Here is a 25571-nt window from a genome sequence, read left to right on the forward strand (position 1 = left end):
TTGAGAATGACTTGTCTTTTTTTTTTTGTAGAGACAGAGTCTCACTTTACCACCCTTGGTAGAGTGCCATGGTGTCACACGGCTCACAGCAACCTCCAGCTCTTGGGCTTACATGATTCTCTTGCCTCAGCTTCCCGAGTAGCTGGGACTACAGGTGCCCGCCACAATGCCCAGCTATTTTTTTGTTGTTGTTGTTGCAGTTTGGCCAGGGCTGGGTTTGAACCCACCACCCTCGGTATATGGGACCGGCGCCCTACTCACTGAGCCACAGGCGCCACCCCATGACTTGTCATCTTTATCCTACAAGAGTTAGAGCTATATTTCAGGGTCTTTGTTTTATTTTGTTTCCCTTTCATCTATCACTATAAATAGCATACACATTTAACTGCAGGTGAGTACTTAACTATATTTAGATAATGGTGATTACAGTGGTAATAAATACACAACTGGACTTTCTTGTTCATAATCTGGTTTAGGCGTGATATAATACTATAAAATACAGAAGAATGAAAACTTGTCCTATATACCTAACTATACTTAACTTCCAAATTCTGGGACCTCATCAAGTGTCAGAAAGTAACTGCCAGACATTATGTATAGACCAGAAAAGCTACTTATAGGTCACTCACAGTAGGCCTAAAAGGAGAATAAAACTTAATAAGAAAAGTTTAATGAAATTTTTTCCTACATGCTACTGCAAAAATACCTGAACAAGTTTGAGAATGTAAATAGTTATTGACCTAAAACTCATCCATCTCCCGGAGGTCTTCTGTTCTTGAGGAACATTAGAATAAAATAATCATTCAGTGGCTGGGTGCCTGTAGCTCAGAGGTTTGAACTTGTCCCAGGCCTACTCAACAACAACAAAAAAAGATCATTTAGTAGTTCTTACTGGAATAAGCCACAGCCCTTATAATATTACATCAATATTGACGATATTGATGTTATGATAGCTAGATAGGTAAATAAATTATTTATAAATATATAGATACTGATTATTAGATGCAGCTAAATGTGGGGAAAGAGATTATTTGACAAAAAAATTAGGCATCAAAGCTTTTAGATTCAATTTCTGCCCTGCCACACACTGTGACCTTGAGCGAATTACTTAACCTCCTGGTGGCTTAATTTATACATCTACAGAGGGTAAATTACCACCTATGTTATTTACAGAGAGGATGAGGATTTACTTAACATAGTAATTAGTTGGACTCTATCATTGTAAACTTCTAACTCAGTTGGAAATCTACACAGATTTAATTTATGGGAAATCTTAATACTGAAATAACCACTAATGCATTTTTTTTTAAAGAAACTATCCAACTGTAAAATAGGCAAAATGTTTCCCTTGGGCTAAACAAACAAGTTTCTTTCTTTTTTTTTTCTTTTTTTTTGTAAATTTATCAGCTCACTAGATTAAACTGTAAGAAGAGAGAGTTCAAGGCCATGGCACAGTTCCCGTATTGCTCAGATACTCTCACACACAAAAAACTGTCTGAGCTATGACCTCAATTGCATCCCTGACCACATCTCAATCTGCTGATTTATAGAACATGGCATAGGTCACCAGGAAATTTGTTCTGGCCTAAGAATGGGGATGCTTTGGTAATACTTCTATCACCATTACTGAAAAAAGCAATGCAAAACCCAAATCTCACTAATCGTATAGGTCACCTTTGTTTCATTGCTAAAATGTAAATCTCAACAGCGTAGGTGATTTTGTCTATTTTCTTCATGATCATATCTCCAAGCTCCTGGAGCAGTACCTGGCATGTAATAAATGATAATTATATCTTTAATGAATTAATTACTGACAATTGGAGATTTAGAATTTTCTTCCTTGTATTCTCAAAGAAACTATAGGATTTTCCAAAAGACAGTTATTAGGGGGAAATCATCTTTTGTAGATTGTTAGGTTATGTAACACAGTCAAATTGATGTATGCATTGAAAATACAGTACAACCTCCCTAAGGTGACCACCCAAGGGAGTATAACAAACGGGTCAACATACGAAGGTGTTCAATGTAAGGAACTAGGACTACTGATACATGTATGTACACGTACTTTACTTTCTTGCACAGCTTTTATTAGAGAATATCATGGGAAATCCTACATACTCAAAACACAGTAAAATCATACCCACGGTATCATACAAAATCAATACATTTACTATTTTCTCATGGTTTCTGAAAAAAGAGTTAATCTTGGTCTGTTTCTTGTTCTTATTATAAATGTAAGAGAAGAAAGTGCTCTCAACACCGACTCCACATACCCAGGCATTTTCCGTAGCAGATGACTTCACCTGCATTATCAGATGCCTAACATCCTCTTCTTTTGGAGTCTCTGCAATTTCTGTGTCATCCTCACTTGCTTCTTCCATTTCATCAGCTGCTTCATGCACTTTTACACTGGTCTGTACTTGGGTCAATATCACTTGGAAAATTCCTTTTGGATCAGGTTCATTACAGGTTTCCACCTCAGTATCCATTACAACAAAACCTCCAAAATCTATCTCTTAAAATTCTGCCATAGGACATGGACTGTCTGATGGGACCAAAATATTGTGCTCCAACTTTCTTGAAACACTTTTGTATTGTTTCTGGCTCAAATTTATTCCAGAGGACAGCTTCCAGACAATTAATTGCAGCAGATGAAGTTGCTTCCTCAGGTGGGCTACAGGTTTGTTTCTGTCATGACCCACTGCTGGAACTGGGCTCAGTAGTTTATTTTCAATGTTTTGATGCTGGTCAAGAGGTTGGATTTTTGAGGTCATGTTTGGAAGCAGAAATTTCAGTGTCACATTTGTGAGATGGTTCACTTGCGGGATGCCAGAACAGTTGTCTACTATCAGTAGAATAGATTATTTCTTCTTTATTTCCCTTACCTACTCCTCAAATAGGGCACCAGTAATCCATGCACATTCATTAGACCTCAAAAGGGGTCTTTGGACTTCAGGTTCTTGAATGCCTGTGGTTTTGCCAATTTCCCGGTCTCCAAAGGCTTTAGTTTCTTGCTGGCTGAGCTAGTACAAAGCAGAACTGTGAAACACTCTTTGCAAAGTTTTCCACTGTTACATTTGTCATCTTTCATGACAAGATTCCTGTCAGGTATCATCTGGAAAAAGAGTCCATACTTGTCAGCATTAAAGATGTCATGAGGACTTTTTTTCCAGTTTTCAAATGATTATTTTATCAGATGTTTTGAACATTAAATTTATCCTTATTTTCCCAGAAACTTTTTGATGAACTCTTCCACACTTTTTCTGGAACTTCATTGGCTTGATTACAGAAGTCTTTCTGGGAGTTCTGTGTCCCACTTTAAATTGAGCCAACTACTTGATGCTTGGAGATCTGCCACTCCAAATGCCTGTGCAAATCTTTTAGCAACTTCTTGGATCATTGGCCCAGAGGTTTGTGCATTAATTGCCCTCATTTGTTTGGACTAGCTTAATGTGGCTTCATTGACTTCAAGGAGGGAAGTTTTCCTCCTTTTCTACTGTAGGTCTCCACTTTCCTTACCAGTCTCTCCAAGGACTTCTGTTAATGTTTTCTGATGTTGCTTACTGTGGTCTTGATAACACCAAAATGTCCCCCCATCTTTCTTTGGCTGCTGCTTTCCAGAAAACATAGATCAACCTTTTTCTTCAATGGCAGCTTTTTTGGTTCTTTTCTTTGGACTATCATGTCTCAACTAACTATAAAATTTTCAGTAACTGTGGATTTACAAATGGTTGCATATGCATACCATGGAGTACCCATTCAGACATAAGAAAAGATGGAGACTTTACAGCTTTTGTGTTTACCTGGATACAGTTGAAACACATTCTTCTTAGTAAAGTATCTCAAGAATGGGAAAAAAGAATCCAATGTACTCAATACTAATATAAAACCAACATATCAACAACTACAAGCCCACATGAATGATAAAACATAAATATAGTCAAGAAGAACACTTCAACCCCAAATGCAGCAGAAGAAAAGAAATAACCAAAATCAGAGCAGAATTAAATGAAATTGAAAACAAAAGAACTATACAACAGATCAATAAATCCAAAAGCTGTTTTTTTGAAAAGATCAATAAAATAGATAAACCTTTGGCCAACCTAACCAGGAAAAAAAGAGTAAAATCTCTAATTTCATCAATCAGAAATGGTAATGATGAAATAACAACAGACCCCTCAGAAATTCAAAAAATCCTTAACGAATACTACAAGAAACTCTACTCTCACAAATATGAAAATCTGAAAGAAATCGACCAATACCTGGAAGCACGCCACCTACCAAGACTTAGCCAGAACAAAGTGGAAATGTTGAACAGGCCTATATCAAGTTCTGAAATAGCATCAACTATACAAAATCTCCCTAAAAAGAAAAGCCCAGGACCAGATGGCTTTACGTCAGAATTCTACCAAACATTTAAAGAAGAACTAGTACCTATACTACTAAACCTCTTCCAAAATATAGAAAAAGAAGGAATATTACCCAGCACATTCTACGAAGCACACCATTCTACCCACACCTTTCACCATTAACTAAGATAGACTCTCACTGGATAAAACATTTAAACTTAAGACATGAAACTATAAAAATACTTGAAGAAAGTGCAGGAAAAACTCTTGAAGGAATCGGGCTGGGTGAATATTTTATGAGGAGGACTCCCCAGGCAATTGAAGCAGTATCTGATCAAACTAAAAAGCTTCTGCACAGCCAAGAACATAGTGAGTAAAGCAAGCAGACAGCCCTCAGAATGGGAGAAAATATTTGCAGGTTATACCTCCGATAAAGGTCTAATAACCAGAATCCACAGAGAACTCAAACGTATTAACAAGAAAAGAACATGTGACCCCATCTCAGGGTGGGCAAGGGACTTGAAGAGAAACTTCTCTAAAGAAGACCGACGCAAGATCTACAAACACATGAAAAAAAGCTCATCATCCTTAATCATCAGAGAAATTTAAATCAAAACTACTCTGAGATATCACCTAAACTCAGTAAGAGTAGCCCACATAACAAAATCCCAAAACCAGAAATGTTGGCGTGGATATGGAGGAAAGGGCACACTTCTACACTGCTGGTGGGAATGCCCACTAATACGTTCCTTCTGGAAGGATGTTTGGAGAATACTTAGAGACCTAAAAATAGACCTGCCATTCGATCCTATAATTCCTTTACTAGGTTTATACCCAGAAGACCAAAAGTCACAATATAACAAAGTCATCTGTACCAGAATGTTTATTGCAGCCCAATTCATAATTGCTAAGTCATGGAAGAAGCCCAAGTGCCCATCGACCCACGAATGGACTAGCATATAGTGGTACATGTATACCATGGAATACTATGCAGCCTTAAAGAAAGATGAAGACTTCACCTCTTTCATGTTTACATGGATGGAGCTGGAACATATTCTTCTTAGCAAAGTATCTCAGGAATGGAAGAAAAAGTATCCAATGTACTCAGCCCTGCTATGAATCCTAAATTACAGCTTTCACAAGAAGACTATAACCCAACTATAGCACAAGACTATGGGGAAAGGGCTAAGGAAGGGGAAAGGAGGGGGGAGGTTTTGGTGGAGGGAGGGTAATGGGTGGGGCCACATCTATGGTGCATCTTAGAATGGGTACAGGCGATTGCACTAATGTACATAGCTATGATTTAACAATTAAAAAAAGAGAGAAAAAAAGAAAAAAACATAAATATAGTCTAGCAAGCAGACTATGGGAGGAGGAGAGGAGGAATGGGGAAGGGGAAAGAGGGAGAGCATTGGCGGGATGTCACCTAATGTGTATAATGTGGGGGTGTTCAGCACTCCCCCTGGGCGAAGGGCTCAAGTACAACTTTAACTTTACCTTCTGTGAGCTATGATGCCACAGCATTCTACCAAGGGTAACAAAGTAAGACTCTGTCTCAAGAAAAGAAAAAAAGAAGAAGCCCTACTTGAGAAAACAAAAATACTAATTGGACATATTTTCATCACACTGGTTAACATAGCCTTTCTGGCATTTTCTTAGTTATTGTGTTAAGACATTTATATTCTACATTTACTAAGCTTCACATGTACCCTTGTAAGATGCACCATATGTCAAATGGTCTATAAAACCAGTGTATGGTGCCCCATGATCTCATTAATGTACACAGCTATGATTTAATAATAAAATTAAATTAAAAAAAAAGAAAAGAACAAAAATACTCTTAATTCCACCCTAGTGACCTAACTATATACCTGGAAATTGAGAATGCAGATTCCTTTTGTGAGTTCACTTTCTCTTAGAAAAGATAAAACTAAAATTCTAAAATAAGCTATCAAAATATCTAATAATAAAGATCAAAATGTACTATAATATACTGAAAAGAATAATAACCTAGAACTTAATGAACTAGAAATATAGTCTAAATTGTGCCCACTAACCAGGGTAACTGTGAAAAGAAATGTTCAAATGGGTCTCATTTTACTCACTAAAGAAGGCAAGATTGATTGACCCAAACTGGAAAATTATGAAGAGCTCTTCCAGCACTGCTGTCTCATAATTCTTTGGTTTATATACTTCATTTTCTCCTTTATTTTTATTATTTGTTGAAATATGATTTTTAGCACATTGATTTGATTTCCTAATGCCAAGTGAGTTTAGAGATCATTTAAATTCTTGAATAATGTACAAGGATATAATCTTTTCCATATATCCCGGCACAGGCAACCATGAGCAAAGAAGTCTCTCCCAACACCCTGAATGAACACCCTCACATTGTACACAATAGCCCAAACACCAGAAGTTTTTGGAAACAGTGGAGCTGCAGATCAGCTTGAAGAACTATGATCCTCAGAAGGACAATCGCTTCTCTGGCACCACCAGGCTTAAGTCCACCCTCGTCCCAAGTTCTCCATATGTGTCCTGGGGACCAGCAGCACTCTGACAAGGCCAGGGCTGGGGACATACCCCACATGGACATCAAGGCCCTGAAGAAACTCAACAAAATGAAGAACCTGCTCAAGAAGCTGGCTGAGAAGTCTGATGCCTTTTTGGCCTCAGAATCACTTATCAAGCTGATCCCATGAATCCTTGGCCCTGGTCTAAATAAAGCTGGCAAGTTTCCTTCCCTGCTGCCACATGATGAAAACACGTGGCCAAAGTTGATGACATGAAATCCACAATCAAGTCCCAGATGTGGCTGTTGACCATGTGAAGATGACAGACGATGAGCTGGTGTAAAACATCCACCTGGCTGTTAATTTCTTGGTGTCATTGCTTAAGAAGAACTGGCAGGATGTGCAGAGGGAGGGTGATTGGTGGGATCACACCTGCGGAGCATCTTACAAGGGTACATGTGAAACTTAGTAAGTGTAGAATATAAATATCTTAACACAATAAGAAAATGCCAGGAAGGCCATGTTAACCAGTGTGATGAAAATATGTCAAATGGTCTATAAAACCAGTGTATGGTGCCCCATGATCGCATTAATGTACACAGCTATAATTTAATTTAATAAAAAAAATAATAAAAAATTTAAAAAAAAAGAAGAAGAACTGGCAGAAAGTCTAAGCTTTCTATACTAAGAGCACCACGGGCAAGCCCCAGTGCCTATATAAAAACACATTCTAATAAATTCTAATGTTGCCAAAAAATAAAAACTTCTGACTAATGTTTTATAGGAAATATTTTAGAATTTTTAAATTATTAAACCCAAAATATGTTTACTTCAAATATGATTTCAAAAACCAATAATACAGGATGGTACCCGTGGCTCAAAGGAGTAGGACACCGGCCCCCATATACCGGAGGTGGTGGGTTCAAACCTGGCCCCGGCCAAAAAAAACGGCAAAAAAACAAAAACCAGTCATCTTAGTGTTACCGGAATTTCTTTCTTCAGTAGGTCCTTGTGAGAGAGGATACCTGGAAAAAGTGAGGCCTAAGAGAACAGAGGTCTTCTCAAGGAGATCCCCAGGATACATCTGTGAAGTCCTCCCGTGGTGACTCAGCTCTTAGGAATTTGTAAAAACTTAACTTCCTGGGACCTGGAAACTAAGGCTTGCTTCTGCTTCTATAAAAGCCTGAGGTTCTGTAAAAAGCTGATATTCCAGCTTGATTCAAAGTGACCAGTAAGAAAGGTACCCCTGGGCCAGAACTTTTGACTGGAGATAAAAAGGAGAAGTCTGAGCCAGTCGGGGGAATGTGGCCATTTGGTGACTCTGGGTCTGCCGCCGCTCCCCTGGCTGAAATAAAGCCTTCCTCTTTTAAACGCAACATTTGGGTATTGTTTCTCTTCATTGGGCCTCATCTTCCCACACACTTGGTCTCAGGGATTCGAAGAATGAACCGATGGACTACAGATCAGTGCTAAATTTGGAATTTTAATATACAGAAAGGAATACAGGAGTAAAAAGCACCAGAGCTTCTGGCAAAGGGGAAGACCCAAGTCGGAAGTTTCCCACATGGGCCCTTTGTCTAGGGGTATATGTTACCTTTGGCCAGGACGTGGTAGGTGGAAAAAACACCTTTACAAACGTAACGAGTATATTAACAAATGACTGAATGCAGTTCCTCCCCTGGGGCAAGGTTAGTAGGTCTTTTCAATTTTTGTCTCTGGGAAGGGATCAGGGGGAGTGCTCCCTACTCAAAGTGGAACTACCCAAACATTTCAGGCTGCTTTCTTCATGACCCTGCTAGGGCCCAGAGGGTGTGACCTGGAAAGGGCAGCCTGTTTGTGCCTAGAGATGGGGGTCTGATTTCTGAGCTCACCTGGGCCTAGAGAATGGGGTGGGGATGAGGGGGTCCCTGTCCAGCCCTGAGTGGGAGAATCCTGTATCACTAGCTCATGCCTATAATCCTACCATTCTGGGAGGCCAAAACCAGAGAATCGCTAGAGCTCAGACGTTCAAGACCAGCCTGAGCAAAGCAAGATGAGACCCTGTTTCTATTAAAAATAGAAAAATGAGCTGGGTTTGGTAGTACACATCTGTATCCCAGGTACTGGGGAGTCTGAGGCAGGAGGATTGCTCTAACCCACCAGTTTGAGGTTGCTGTGAGCTAAACTGAGGCCATGACACCCTAGTCCAGGCAACAGAGTGAAACCTTATCTTAAAAATAACAATAATAATAATAAATAAATAAAATACTTCTTAGCTTTGTCCACTCGAAATGGGGAGAGGGGGAATAATTTGTGACACAAATGGAAGCTTCTCAGGCCATGTTTACTTCTTCACCATCATCACTACCACCACCCACAAGGCAAAAAAAAAAGCCTCTATACTGAGCTTATATCCCAAGGGGATTTGAGGGAGTATGGTTGTGTCCCCCCAAAAAGATATGCTCAAGTCTAAAGCCCTAGAACCTGTGAATGAGAGGGTCTTTTGCAATGTAATCAAGTTAGATGAGCTTACGATGGATTAAGGTTTACTCATGAAAAGAGGGACATTTAGACACACTGAGACCCAAGGCCCCGTGACGATGAAGACAGACATTGGAAGGGGACAGCTACAAGCCGAGAAATGCAAGGGTGTCAGCAACCACTGGGAGCCAGGAAAAAGGCACCGGAGAGCTGTTCCCTTAGGGCTTTAACGAGGACCCAAGTCTGCAAACACCTTGACCTCAGACTGCCAGCCTGTAGAACCATAAAACAAAATTACTGTTGTTTAAGCCACCTAGTTTGTGGTACCTTATCATGGCAGCCCTAGGAAACCAAAACTGGGAACCTCAATACAACTTCCAACAGGTGAATCTGAAAATGCCTCCCTCGGCCATGTAAGAAGACAGAAAGCTTGTCGTTTTTGTGAGCAGCTCACTGATGATAAACTGCTCAGCTCATGTTACTCACAGGCTTCCTTGGTTCCTTTGAAAGCAGGATGTGGTTTGCCCCAACTTCCCTCCTTCTTGGAACCAGCATGTAACACAAACTTGCTTTCTTAAGGGTTCTTCTATTACTATTGCAGAGAAACATGGCTTAAAAATGATTAAAAACTATTACGAAGCTATGAAAATCTCCAAATATAGAAGTGGTCTGTGTGGGCTTTGCTGAGATGTCCTTGCTGTTTAGCTTCTGTATTGTCCTGTGGCACTTGCTCAGTAAGAATTATTATTATTTGTAGAGTCACTTCGTGAGCCACCTCTGGAGCTTGTATTAGGGCTCTGAGAGTAGAAAGGTAAGATACAGTTTCTGACCCCAAAGAGATTACATTCCAGAAGGGACAAAAATATTTACGCAATCAAGAGTAACTAAAAACTAAAAAGTAGGGAGTCGCTTGTGGCTCAGTGAGTAGGGTGCTGGCCCCATATACCGAAGGTGGCAGGTTCAAACTCAGCCACGGCCCCCCAACCAAAAAAAAAAAAAACAACTAAAAAGTATACTGTCATATTAAGGTGGCAAAAGTTAGTTGGCATTAGCAATTTCCAGAATAAAATGACCCTGAATTGAGACTTGGAAAATGTAGATGTTTGTCAAGAAGGCAAGGTAAGAAAAGGCATTCCAGTCCAACCAAACGTCCAAGTACATGTGTGCAAACATGTACACACATATATATGTTGGAAAATCTGAGGGAATTGAAAATAGTTTATTGTAAATAAAGTAACATAGACTAGAATTGAAAACAGTCACAAAATGGAATATGATGATAACAAGAGAGAATTTCATTTAGAAAATCATTGTATAAATTTCTATAGGGTTTTTTAATAGATAGTTTTCGTTATGGTTTCATACATCATAGTAGGTGATTCAAAGACAAGAACTTTAATAGTTAAGAGGCTCACAATAGGCCTTTTGTCATGACAAAAAAGAGGCTCACAGTATGATAAAGTGAAAGCTAAGTCTTTACTCAAAAGAATGAGAATAGGGCGGTGCCTGTGGCTCAAGGAGTAGGGCGCCGGTCCCATATGCCTGAGGTGGCTGGTTCTAAACCCAACCCCGGCCAAAAACCAAAAAAAAAAAAAAGAATGAGAATAATGTTTACTATAAATTAGCTATCATCCCAAAGTGTGGCTGTGGTAGCAGTAGGGAAGAAGAGAACAGAAACGAAGTAAAAATGACACGGAGGTAGAATAAACTGGATTCAATCAGGGACGGGGAACTGCAGGACAACTCCCAGGTTTCTTGCACTGGTGGCAAGAAAAATAGGAACAACATAAACTGAGACTGAGACTAGAGACAAGAAAGATAATGAGTTCAGTTGTAGAGATACGGGCAGTTTAATGCCCTTGTGGGGAAATACTGGAGAAGTTGGCTCGGCGCCCGTAGCACTGTGGTTACGGCGCTGGCCACATGCACCAAGGGTGGCATGTTCGAACCTGGCCTGGGCCTGCTAAACAACAATGACAACTCCAACAACAACAGCAAAATAGCCGGGCATTGTGGTGGGCACCTGTAGTCCCAGCTACTTGGGAGGCTGAGGCAAGAGAATTACCTAAGCCCAAGAGTTTGAGGTTGCTGTGAACTGTGACAGCACAGCCCTTTACCCAGGGTGATTTAGTGAGACTCTGTCTCAAAAAAAAAAAAAAAGAAGGAAAGAAAGAAATACTGGAGAAGTTGTCCATGGAGCAGCAACGACCATGAAACCAGTACTCAGATTATAGACACCATTAGTATTACAATATCAAATAAAGGAGTTTATAGTTGAAAGTTAAAGCTAAAGAAATAGATAACTCAGTGAAATGAGCTTGTAAAGTAAGAAAAGAAGGTGTGTGTTGAGGGGTTAAGAGCAGTCTCTGAAGCCAAATTGCTAGGATCCGAATCATAGCTCCATCAGAAACCAGCTATGTGACCCAGGGCAAATTAACCTGCCTTCTTTGTTTTAGTTCCCTCAAATGTGAAATGTTGTGAAAACTGAGTTATTTTCTGTACTGTACTTAGAAGAGTGCCTAACCCAGAGGAAATATTTAATAATCTTAAAAGAGAGAGAAGGACCAGCGTGGTGGTTCACGGCTGTAATCCTTGCACTCTGGGAGCCTGAGCAGGTGGATTGCCTGAGCTCGGGAGACCAGACTGAACATGAGTGAGACCCTGTCTCTACAAAATGGAAAAACTTGCCAAGCATCGTGGTGGGCACCTACAGTCCCAGCTACTCGGGAGGCTGAGACCAGAGGATTGCTTGAGACCAAGAGTTTGAGGTTGCTGTGAGCTATGACATTACAGCACTCTACCAGGGTGAATGAGTGAGACTGTCTCAAAAAAAAAAATAATAATAATTAGAGAGAAGCAGCCAGGGGTGAAAAGAGAGACAGGGAGAGACTGGTGAAAGAAGAGTGCCAAAGACAGAAACTCTCTGAAAAGCAGCACGCAAGCAGTGGACAAGGGAAGGAGGCTGCAAGATAAAATAAAATAAAAATAGCAAGGAATGGGCCAGGTTCATGGTAGGTAATTCAAAGACAAGAACTCATGCCTGTAATACCAGCACTTGGGAGGCTGAGGCAAGAGGATCATTTGAACCCAAGAGTTGGAGGTAATTGTAAGCTAAGACATCAGGGCACTCTACCAAGGGTGACCAAGTGAGATTCTGTCTCAAAAAAACAAACAAAAAAAAATAACAAGGAATCTAAGAATCTCAAGATGAAATGTTTTGAATGCTGACTCTTTAGAGAGGTCAAAACATAAAGACAAATGAAGAGTCCACTGGATTGGTGCTCAGGGCAGTGAGAAACTCTCCGGAGGGCAGCACAGCAGCAGAAGCAGGAGGCGTTAGGAGGGAGGCCAACGCACAGCCTACTGTTGTTTTCGGCTCCTTGCGTACGTTCCTCACGGAATTTTTCTAGACATGAAGTTGTAACATGAAGATTTGGCATTTCCTTCTAATTTAGTCAACTTCCTGTTGTTCATGCACTTTGAGTAGGGAGAGCATGTCAAGTAGAAAATACAAATTAACAAAAAATGTTTTATTTGTATCACCTTCCCCAATTCCACAGGATCTTTCAACATCGCCTGCCCTTTCCCAACAATAGAACTAGTGACAATGGCAGAGAGATAGCAAGGGCAGTAAGAAAATGTCAAAACAAAAATGGAAGGTTAGAATACGAACTAAATAAGGATCTGTCTCAAGAAATACTATAGCTATAGCACCGGAGTGAGAACATTCGTATTTGTGAAAACTTGTTAAGATAGATGTTTAAAATGTCGATTTTCAGGCCCTGCCTACAGAAAGGTCCAGAAATCTGTATTTTACACGTTCTTTGTTTGATTGCGAGGCAAGCCAACTGAGTATCTGACTTTTCAATGTAATCGCTCAGAAGTATGTAAGGTCACTAGATATTCTTTCATTAGTGTCAGAGATATTATCACAAAAGCAGGGCAAGATATTTTGTGGTATTTAATCCCACACTGAAAGTATTCCTATACAGAAGGGGCTTTCAAACTTTAAGAATTATTAAAATGGGCTCAGCGCCTGTGGCTCAAGCTGCTAAGGCGGCAGCCACATACACCCAAGCTGGTGGGCTCGAATCCAGCCTGGGCCCACCAAACAACAGCGATGGCTGCAGCAAAAAATTAGCCGAGCACTGTGATGGGCGCCTGGAGACCCAGCTACTTGGGAGGCAGAAGCAGGAGAATCGTTTGAGCCCAGGAGTTGGAGGTTGCTGTGAGCTGTGAAGCTACGGCACTCTACCTAGGGCAACAGCTTGAGGCTCTGTCTCAAAAAAAAAAAAAAAGAAAGAAAGAATTGTTTTTTGTTTGTTTTTTTTTGTAGAGACAGAGTCTCACTGTACCGCCCTCGGGTAGAGAGCCATGGCGTCACACGGCTCACAGCAACCTCTAACTCTTGGGCTTACGCGATTCTCTAGCCTCAGCCTCCTGAGCAGCTGGGACTACAGGCGCCCGCCACAACGCCCGGCTATGAAAGAAAGAATTGTTAAAATACAGATTGCTGTGCCCCACACCCCATTTCTGACTCAGTAGGTCTCTATAGACAAGTGAGGTCCAATAATCAGTTCTAACATGCTTTCTAATTCTGCTGATCTCGAGACCACACGCAGAGAACTCTTGTCCTTTGGCTTCGTACAGTTATAATACTTCACTCTCCTCTGTCAGCAACATGAAGAAAATCAAGCTCATTATAATCTTTAAGCAGCATTTTTTTAAAAAAGCAATTCTGATTTTTGGTGGCAAGTGTTGCACAGTCTTATATAGGAAAGCAAGACAATGATGTCATGTGTCAGTTACAGCAGGTGGTCTCAAGGTCAGCTGAAGTGGGTCCAGGAGCAGATGAGCAAGATTTTGTTCCTTCAATTACATCGCAGTGGTTTTGCACACCTATCTTGAAACTTCCCTGGGAGGTTTTCAATGACACACGCAGGAGTATGGGGTTCAGCCTTTAATTATTCAATAATGTTGTTTCAATCCTCTTTGCCAACTTGCCCTGGCAATGGAGGCCTGTTAGCTACCTGTGGCAAATGTATCTTGCTTTGTAAACTTTCTTAACTGTGAATCTTTCCCTGTTTCACCTTTGCCTTAAGGAGGGGAGGGGGTGTGTTGTTTCAATGTAAGCTTATTTCAAGTGAGAAATAGTTTGAGGATTATTTCTGCTCCCCAACCCTTGGATGTTGTGTAAGAACCCAAAATGAAGATTCAGTTAATGATAAAGATCAACTTACTATGCTTGTAAATGACTTATTTTATAACTATGACTCATAGCTACATACTTGCATAGTGTGTGTCCAACATGACTATCCTGTGATTCTTTTTAGCAACTAGTTTTGAATTCCTTTAAAATGAGATACTTGAAGTTATTTTTGCATGATGCATTTATTGTAACAAATTTATTGTAACAAATTGAAGTGTAAGATTCCTCCCTAATTATAAATTTTGTCAACATTTTTATAGTGCTTTTTCACAAAAATATACTATATACTGACTTTCCAACAAGAAAGCCTATATCACAGGAAAGAATACCTGCTAGGTTTTTCTATTTTACTTGGAAAAGTATTACATGCTTAAGCTAAAATTGTTAATTATACAAAAATAGGTGTTTTGTGACAGAGACATTTACAGTTTTATAACAATATGTTTATAACAATTAGAAAGAAAGATTTGTGACAAAAAATTACATAGTCACAGGTATATTTTAGGTGAACTTGAGTCAAAAAAAAATTTTTTTTGAGACAGAGTTTCACTCTGTTGCCCAAGCTAGAGTACCATGGTGTCAGCCTAGCTCACAGCAACCTCAAACTCTTGGGGTTAGACGATCCTCCTGCCTCAGCCTCCTGAGTAGCTGGAACAACAGGCACCTACCACAATGCCTGGCTTAATTTTTCTATTTTTAGTAGATACTGGAGTCTCAGTTTGCTCAGAATAGTCTTCAGCCTCTGACCTCAAATGATCCTCCTGCCTTGGCCTCCCGGAATGCCAAGGTCACAGGCATGAGCTACTGTGCCCAGCCAAATAGTTTTTTTTTAACAAAATCTCAGGCAATACAATTGGAAAATAAATACTGTTTTATCCCTCCACCTTCACCCCAACTTAAAGACTAAGAGAGGTTTGATCTCACAGACCTTTTACATGTAAACCAAGTGGTTCTGATCATAATCACTCTGGAATGACTTGATTCTTAGGGCCCCAAAGGTGTCCAAAGGTGCTTCATCAGAGCAAATAATGGCCACAGTGTGAGCTGCCCAATAGCAACAGTTTGTCCAGGTGCCTTCTTCTAAGCTGGAGGAGAAGAAAGAGGATTCCTTCTTTTTTAAAAAGAATTATTTTTAAAGTTAATTTGTGCATATGGTTTTTTAAAGTGTGAAATGAAAGGAAAAGTATTTTCCTTTTTATTTTTCACAATTCTAACTTTCTATCCCCAAAATTAATAACAGTTAATAGTGACTTGGTATATACACATATAAAAATGTTTTATATATGTATACAGCTTATACACTTTTCCTTTGTCTTATTTGCACAACTGCAATCACACCATGCATATTGCTTTACATCCTATTGAAAAACTTACCTTGGAAATCTTTCCATCTGTGAAAATACAAATTTTCCTTATTCTTTTGTTATTGCAGAATATAAAATTGAGTGTGTGTGCAAGTTATGTAATCATTCTCTTACCAACAAATATTTATATGCTTTCTAATTTTTAATTTTAATTTACCATAGAGTAAATTACTGATCACAGAATTGCTGGGTTAAAGGATGTATGAATTTGCAATTTTGATAAATATTCCTAAATCGCCTTCCTAAAGTGTTGCCAAGTTTCATTCCCACTAACAGTGTATAAAAGAGCCTTGATGGCATGTTTTTCCCTTAATTATTACTTCCAGCTACAGTAAGGGAAGGGGCTTATTCCACATACTGGCAAGAACCCATCTACCCCCTGTTGAAGTCCCCTTCTCTTATCAATGCACCAGGGGACTCCCTGTATTCTGGTGATAGCTCTCAAAGCTATCTTTCTAATTTCACTAATAAGTTTATCACATATAAATATGTATTTAACATATTTATCAGAGGATACCCACCATATGCCAGTTTCCCTAGAGCCTATCGATAATCTGGAAATTTTGCATCTGTCCTATATTTTATTCTGTCCTTGGGAAATATACAGTCACAGCATCTGGATGGTAATAATAAATAACAATAGCCCCCTTATATTGGACTTTTGCTCTAGTCACTCAGAGCACATTATATGCATGATCTTGTTCATCACAAAACATCCCTTTAAGGAAAGCATCTTCATCTGTATTTCAAAATAACATAGCACTTGAACTACACGCTGTTAAGGATTTCCCTTAAGGGTCTTCATGAATTAATCAATTGTATATATTCTGGCCTTTTGATGTGAGTTCAGCAAAGTTCATGACAGAGCCTTTCATTAAGAAAAGTCTCAATGCTTTCATAAAACTATAACAAGCAAAATGGGGCAGAGGTCTCCAGATGAGACAGGGAAGGCTGTGAACTACTTTTTCAAGGGATTGTACCTTCTTCCATTAAATAATTACAAAGGGAATAGAAGTCAGAGTTTCTTTCCACAAGTAGGAAAGAAATCACACTGTAAACTAAAGTTTACACTAATCTTACAACTAAATCAATGAAACTTCATGAGACACTCTCAAGCTTTGATCAAATTGAACTAAAGGGGAATGAGCTGAAAGTGATGCTAGGTTTGGTAGGTAAGAATAGAGATGTGGGAGATATATCATTTTCATTGCCACATGAGGCATAATGGCAGCACTGGCAAAACCACGTCTGACGATAACACAAAGTGGCGTGTTCCGTTCATTACCACCACTGTGAGGTCTAAGGCTGTTGACGTGGGATTCCTGGCCTGACATAGAGAGGGTTATCGACAAAAGCCCTGTGCGGGCAAAGAGAGACAGAGGCACGACTCTGGCGTTTCCATTGGGCTTGTTAAATTGACAGCTACAAGCATACAATGGATTTTTCCATTGTTGCATTTCTATTCTTCTCTCATGAAAGTTAAGATTCTGAGGATACACAAAAGGACAGAAATGCCTTTCATACAAAATCCCACTCAGGGATCCTCTCCTATAGTTCTGAGGTCTTAGGAAAGGCTGCCATTGCCTCCTCCTGTTACAATTTGTAGCAGAATCCTGTGGCCTCAGAGAAGGAAAGGCAGTATAGTGAACAGAAAAAAATAACACAAAAGTCCTTATATAAAATCACCTGTCTTGCTTTATAACTTTAACCAAGAGTGACTTGTGAACCAGTAGCAGAGATCAAAACACAACACACAGACTTTTCCAGAAAGAACATTGGGGCAGAATTTTTTAGCATTTCAAACACTAAAATAGACGGAAGGAATGCAGAAAAATAATGTGCAAAATACTGTGGGCTTCAGTGAGCAGAACTGATTTGCTTTCTATAGCAGCCAAACTAGATGATGTTAATTTCAGTGCATTGAAGTGTTTTTCTTTGTTTTTCTTGTTTCAGGCTATCAAAAACGTGAATACTCAAAAAGATGTACTGAAAAAATGTGCCATGTTAGACCAAAAAGCTTGTGATAATATACAATTGGTATGTCTGACACTTGAAAGATTTCATAAATGTCGAGCATTTGCTTTATACACACACATACACATCCCAAGCTGTCCTCAGTAGGAAGAGGCAAGGTCAGACTCCAAGGGGTTCCTGACTCCTGTAGGGTTTGTCATTAGAGAATGAAGGCAAATTGCCAGTGCCTATATACATGATTTTTTAAAATCCTCCTTTGTTTTGGTTTTGGGGTCTATCCTAGTGCTTTTACAAGACGCCTGCTGTGTTCCTGAGAAAATAAAATGTGCAAAGCATGCTTCCCTTCAGTTTATCCACACCCATGGGAGATACCTTGAGAGATTAATTGTTGGACTCTTAACTGCTGCTCTCTCCACTCCTCGGGTAGTTCGGTGTTAATCACAACAAAAGTTGTCCTTTTAAGTGAAAATACTGGCAGATCCCTTCACATTTTATTGGACTCTGGAGACATTTGGCCTAATTTGAATCCGAAGTTCAAGCTCCAAAATTTAATTTAATTTACCTTTTTCTTTTTTAAGTCATTGATACTGCCAAAAAATATAAGTGACCTTTTTAAAGATCCTCTTAAGCAGTTTCAGTGGTTTGGGAGAACATTCAGAAACCTTTGTAGTCTCTAAAACTAGGAGGCCTTTTTATGGAATCACACAATAAAATCATTCTGGAGCTGAAAGGAAATTCTAAATCATCTATTATAGGCCTATCATTTTATTACATAAAAATGTCCATGATATAATTTTTTTTCTAAATATTTCACTTTTTTCAATAAAGTTAATATAATCATATGATTCAGACTTCAAAGGGTTCAAAACACTGGACATTGAAAAACAAATTCTCCCATTCCCAGTCACACAGTTAGCATCCCTGGAGTGGATTATCATTACTAGTTTCTTCTGTTTTTTCCAAAGACATTCTGTGCATGCAATGACAACCTTTTAGCAAGAGCTTTAGACCTGGCAAGGCCAAAGAAATCACAAATTAATCACTTTTGTTAATTATCATAAAGTAATCATATACCTGTTAATTCCAATCTCAATTCTGTCACTTACTAACTTGGACAAATTAATCTCTCTTCCTCAATATCCTTGTCTATATGATAGAATTAATAATACCCACCAGCCAGGATTGCCAGGATTAAGTGAGGTAATATATCAAAGTGCCAGATACTCCTCTTAATTTTGACTATGGGAAATGAATCTTTTTTTCTATCTATTTGCATTTCAAAAAGAGATAAGGTCTCTTATCAAGATAGGAATAATGATATCTATAGAAAATAAAATAAGGCCAGGTGCGGGGGCTCATGCCTATGATCCTAGCATTCTGGGATACCTACAAATAGGGAGCTACTTGTATTCTTTGCCCAAAGCCTTTCCAACTTATACCTGTTGATCTAAATAATTATTAATGACACTCTCCTCTGTTATCAAGAAGTCCTACTCAAGGAAAGTGACTGACACCTGTAATCCTAGCACTCTTGGAGGCAGAGGCAGGAGGATGGCTTAAGCTCAGTAGTACTAGAATAGCCTGAACAAGAATGAGACCCCGTTTCTACTAAAAATAGAAAAACTAGCTGGGCATAGTGGCTGGCGCCTATAGTCCAGAGGCTGAGACAAGAGGATTGCTTGAGCCCAAGAATTTGAGATTGCTGTGAGCTATGATGCCACAGAACTTTTACCCAGGGTGACAGAGTAAGACTCTGTCTCCAAAAAAATAAAAAAGAAAGAAAGAAAACCACAATGAAGAAGTAGGTGTTAAGCTGTCTATTTACATAACACTATCACTTTATTTTTCCTAGCCTTGGTGAAGTTTATTAACTTCTTCCTTATTCATTTTTTGTTTCATCATCTTTAACTTCTCCAAGGCCACTTCACATAACCTGAAGACGCCTCCCTGAAGTCCACTATTGTCAAAAGATTGTATGCTGATAATGTTACTCAGAGAGTAAGAGAAGAGGGGATTTATAATTTAACAAATATTGATGAAGAAACGAATACGTGCCAGGCTCTCTGCTAGGTGGTACAGAACCAGACAAAACCTAACGGACAAGACAGTGCAAAGGACTGCTCTACTTAGGGATCAGTGAAATTCAAGGCATTGCTTGATCTCCTAAGATCTAGAAAATCATCAGACTTGCTCAAATTTAAGAATTCAGGCTCAGTGCCCGTGCTCACTGGTTAGGGCACCAGCCATATACACCATAGCCAGCAGGTTCGAACCCATATTTTTGCTTAGTTCAACTTTCTTATTTATAATATTTTGAGCTAATCTGGGTAAAGGAGCCCGTTATTCAAGTGTTAGACCCTTTATTCAACAATGATGATTACAACAAAAAAATAGCCAGCCGTTGTGGTGGGCACCTGTATTGCCAGCTACTCAGGAGGCTGAGGCAAGCGAATCACTTAAGTCCAAAAGTTTGAGGTTGCTGTGAGCTGTGACACCATGGCATTCTACCGAGGGCAACATAATAAAACTCTGTCTCAAAAAAAAAAAAGAAGAAGAAGAAGAAGAAGAGCTTAATTACAAATAAAAGAAATCCAGATTAACAGTTTATAAACAATTAAGGGGGCCAAGAGCAGTGGCTCAAGCCTATGATCTCAACACTTTGAGAGGCGGAGGTGGGAGGATCACTTGAGGCAAGGAGTTAGAGACCAACCTGAACAATATATATAGAAACCCCATCCCCACAAAAAACTTAAAAATTAGGCCGGGTGTGGTGGCTCACACCTATAATCCCAGCACTCTGGGAGGTCGAGGAGAATGGATTGTTTGAGCTCATGAGTTCGAGACCAGCTCTGAGCAAGGAGTGAGACCCCCATCTCTACTAAAAATAGAAAAACCAAGGCAAGAGGATCGCTTCAGGCAAGAGTTGAGGGTTGCTGTGAGCTATGATAACACCATGGCACTCGAGCAACAGCTTGAGACCCTGTCTCAAAAAAAAACTTAAAAATTTAGTCAGACATGGTGGTGCATACTTGCAGTGCCTGTGGTCCTATTTGGTGAGACTGAGGTGAGAGGATAGCTTGAGCACAGAATTTGCAGGTTATAGTGAGCTACGATCATGTCACTGCATTCCAGCCTGGGTGACAAAGCAAGACACTGAGACCCTGACTCTGGTAAAAGATAAAAGCAATTAAAGGAATTTATTGGCCCACACGATTAACAATCAAAAAACTGGGAAGGCTTTAAGAAAACCAGTATCTCCATAATGTCAACAAAGACCGACTTTCTTTCCGTTGCTGCACTCTCTCTCTGTGCTCACTTCCTATCCTAGGCTGCCTTCCCAGGGTCGTCAGAAGCAACCAGGCATATATGCTTCCTAGTTCATATCTTCAAAAGCAGAGAGTACCTCTGAAGCAACTCCTGTAAATAAGAGAGGTGTTTACTTATTTTAAACCTCCTGCAACTTCCTCCTTAACTTCATTGTTTGTGATCAATTCACATGCCTACCCTGAACCAGTCACATGGACAGGGTGATAAGACACTGCTGATTAGTGGAAACCAGTCAGAGGTTATCTCTGGAGGTGGCAACCCAACCCAACCCATGCTACAAAACATAATGCTTATTTAGAAAATAGAAAGCTGAGATGGAATTTCAGAAAGTCCACTAGGACTCTTGTCACTGCTTCTCTTTGCATTCTAGGGCCACTTCTTTCTGGGGGGGGGGGAGGGAGAGGCAGAGTCTCACTTGGTCACCCTTAGTAGAGTGCTATGGCATCTTAGCTCACAGCAACCTCGAACTCTTGGGCTCAAGCGATCCTGTGGCCTCAGACTCCCAAATAGCTGTGACTACAGGCACCTGCCACAGTACCCAGCTATTTTTTAGAAATGGGGTCTCACTCTTGCTCAGTTTAGTCTTGAACTTATGAGCTCAGGCAATCCACCCACCTCAGCCTCCCAAGTGCTGGGATTACAGGCGTGAGCCACCGCACTTGGCTTTCTAGGACTGTTTCTTAGGCTGGCTCCATTTGTAAGGCTTTTATTTTAGGTTCCTTCATAATTTGATTTACACATAGCTGAGGCTCACCATACAACTCTCACACCCAATATCTCTGACTCTACAATTCCAATTCCCATTTACCCATCAATGACTTTTATGTCTTAGGGAAAAATTCTCAAAACAATGCATCTAATTGGTTTGGCTTAACCCAGGGATAGGCTGTCTGGGTATGTGTCCCACAACAATCCAATCATAACAGCCAGAGGAGCAGGGTCATCTGACATAAACATGTATGACTAGACCCATCTGTTCAGCAGAGGAGCAGATTCTTTTAGAAGCCAATGTGGGCAGAAAGGCAATTATATATACATCTCTAACCAGAAAAAAACAGTGTGAAAGCAATAGGGAAAAAAATGGCAGCAGATTTAAAGATAAAAGAAGAATTGTTTCCATGATTCAAAATAAGACAGTATAACTGATCATAAACTCTTACTATAATTGCTATTTTAGCCTTAAATTTTCTGAAATTTACCTTATAGAATACTGAAACACTTTTTTGAGGAGAAATTGTACAGAAGAAAACAACTTTTGATCATAAATCTAGAAATCTAAAAGGATATTTATTCTCATCACATTGCATATTCCACATGCTGGTAAGTGTCAAAGCATGCCTAAATTCCATGCCTTTTTTTTCAGACTATTCCTTCTTCTACATGAGTCTAAACTGAAGGGACTAACAGAATACCCCAGCAGAATTTCTCTAAACAAAAACTTCATTTGATTCTTAAGTTTCATTTTCACCTCCTGATTTAAGTCCCATCCCCAACTGACCCCAGGTATGTTCATTGGAAAGGGAGGAGGCTTTCAGTTGTCAGCAGTAGCTGTGGCTCTAAGGAGAGAGGTGTTGTGTGGTTATTAGAGTAATATGAGCAAAACTCTGCTGGAGCAAAAAAGGAATGCAAAAAGCCAGGAATGATGTGTTTTTCTTCACCCTGTCAAGATACATTCAAGCTTTCTTCAACCTAAACAGCCATCTGACTGGGTACTATTTTAAATGTGAATTAAGGTAGTGAAAGGACTCTCCCTATTTCCCATAAACCTGGGAATGAATTGGGCTAAGGACATCAAAACTTTCCCCTGAGGTATAGAAATTGCACCTCCTGAGAGTTCACCACTAGACCCATCTGTTCTAAGTTTTCATAAGGGTTCTAATACTTGAATAAAGGGTCTAACACTTGAATCAAGGGCTCCTTTGCCCAGATTAGCTCAAAATATTATAAATAATACAGTTGAACTAAGCAAAAATATAGGAAACAGAGGAAATACTATACAAAAAGGTTATTTGACCAGTGCCTAATTCTGATTTTAGTTTAAAAACAAATTGTAGCGATGCTTAAGACTGAAGAAACAATTGGTACTTAAAAGAAGGGAAGACTTAAAGGCAGAGTGGAATCTTTTTAATCAACATTTCATACCATGGCTCCACATGGCCTTCCCATTTCCCAATACCTTTGATTTGTGAAAATAATGGTTATGCAATTTCCACACATTGTGCTTCAATCACAGCATGTAGGCAACCATAAAAAGAAAACAACTAAAAAGTACTTAAAGCTGGAGACTTTGATAAGGTTTTCTTTTCACTCACAAAGTTGGATAACTTGATATTTTTCTAAGGCAACTGAAAGATTCCTACGGGGTTCTAAACAGATAAATGTGAAGGCAGGCAGCAAAGTGTCTCATTTTCTTAAATGTATTTATGGCAGCAACATTGGTTAATTTAATGGTGAAAAATTAACCAAAAGAAACTATTGGACTATAAGAATTCCACAGTTGACAGATTGTTGGTCTTTCTCTTAAAAAATAAAAAAATGTGTGCCATCTGTTTACAAAAGATGAGAAATGTTGAAGAAAATTATTTCCCTAGGGCATAATGCTACAGCCATTTACAAAGAAGTCTCTGGCATTTTCTTGGAGGATTTGGCACAAGGCACAAGACAGCGTTAAGTCTGCAAAGGCATTGGCTGAGAAACACAAAGGTGATTTCCTCTGGTCCCTATTTTAGTTTTACTCTTTGAACTTCCAAGCTTATTTATTGTTGTTATTATTTTTAATTTGGCACAGATTGTTTCAAGAATCATCTTGGTTCCCTTTTTTGAAGTCCTTTTGTTTTTAATTTGTTGAGACTGGTTTCTAAAATGCTCCACCTCCACCACCTGTCATCAGAGGGGGGGCCGTGGCTTGGAGCACACTCACAGCCCTGAGTTCAACTGTGGACGGGGTAGTGAAGGGCAGCCACAGAAGGAGGCGCAGCTGCAGATTTGGAGGTAGGTGGCAATATAGTATTTCAAAATAAAAATCCCCAAGCTACAGATCGGAGATAAATTCTCATACCCTAAGCGTGCCTGGAGAAATTAATTTCTGTCGATTCTAATTCTTTCAGGAGGATTTTCCCTCTTACATATAAAATCCTGGGAATTTTCCCCCTCTTTCTCCAGTCATTTCTATGTGATTAATCATGCATTGGTCACTCGTCACTAGATGGCATTGTGTAATGTTTCTTGACAGCAGTAACTAAATTGGTAAAGTTACAGCTTGGGCTATTTTTCAGTTTATTCTTCTTTGGTATGGAGCTAAAAAATCTAAATCTGATCATGGATACGTCATCTTTATATGTGTTCTGAGTTTGGCTTCGAAACATTTGAATATTCTTTGAGATTCCTTTTCCTCAGTGTCTTCCTAGTACATGAATCCAATAATTATCAGTTTTAAAAGACCATTAAATAAGTTTCTTCCTCTGAATTTTCTTTCAGATCCCATATAAGAATTTTACTTATAGGGACTCTGCAGAAATAAGGTAAAGCTCAACACAGCTACCATCTCTACCTAGAGATGCAAGTGAAAAATATATATAGGGCGGCGCCTGTGGCTCAGTGAGTAGGGCACCAGCCCCATATGCCGAGGGTGGTGGGTTCAAACCCAGCCCCGGCCAAACTGCAACAAAAAAATAGCTGGGCGTTGTGGCGGGCACCTGTAGTCCCAGCTGCTCGGGAGGCTGAGGCAAGAGAATCGCGTAAGCCCAAGAGTTAGAGGTTGCTGTGAGCCTTGTGACGCCACGGCACTCTACCCGAGGGCGGTACAGTGAGACTCTGTCTCTACAAAAAAAAAAGAAAAAGAAAAAGAAAAATATATATACACAGAGGGTACCAAAAAAATTATATACATTTTAAGAAAAGAAAAAACTTGGGTGGTGCCTGTGGCTCAAGGAGTAGGGCGCCAGCCCCATATACCAGAGGTGGCAGGTTCAAACCTGGCCCCAGCCAAAAAAAAAAGAAAAGAAAAAACTGTATTAAAATTATAATGTTCAATGTGTACATATAACATTTGCTATCTTGTATATTGTATCTTGTATCTCTTATAATTGCAGATGCCAAATGTGACTTGAGTATTACAAGTTTAATCCAGTGTTTTCCTTGTTTAAAATGTGTATACATTTTTTGGGCATGTTTTGTATGTGTGAAAACTTGTTTTATGGACGTATAGTCAGTTGAAAGCTAGTCATGGATAAGCCAGGCTGATGAAATAACATAAAAAGGATAAGCTGATACTGTCATCAGCCTGTGGAATTTATGAAGGAAATATAGCAGCCATAAATAAGAAAAACAGATGTAAATATAATATGAGTTAGTGGTCATAGTCTTGTGCTCTTCC

At 39.5% G+C, this 25571-nt stretch overlaps 1 protein-coding gene and 1 pseudogene across 1 annotated transcript in view; both read left to right on the top strand.

Annotated features, from left to right (window-relative positions):
• The window catches only part of LOC128589749 (60S ribosomal protein L10a-like), a 148295-nt pseudogene that overhangs the window by 61990 nt on the left and 60734 nt on the right, over positions 1 to 25571 (top strand).
• The window catches only part of SLC39A10 (solute carrier family 39 member 10), a 167596-nt gene continuing 166091 nt past the window's right edge, over positions 24067 to 25571 (top strand). Inside the window, exon 1 of the mRNA XM_053597474.1 lies at positions 24067 to 24187. The gene's annotated coding sequence lies outside the window, so the exon portion shown is untranslated. The remainder of the gene's footprint in view (positions 24188 to 25571) is intronic.

Source organism: Nycticebus coucang, chromosome 7 (assembly GCF_027406575.1).
Source record: "Nycticebus coucang isolate mNycCou1 chromosome 7, mNycCou1.pri, whole genome shotgun sequence".
Taxonomy (NCBI): domain Eukaryota; kingdom Metazoa; phylum Chordata; class Mammalia; order Primates; family Lorisidae; genus Nycticebus; species Nycticebus coucang.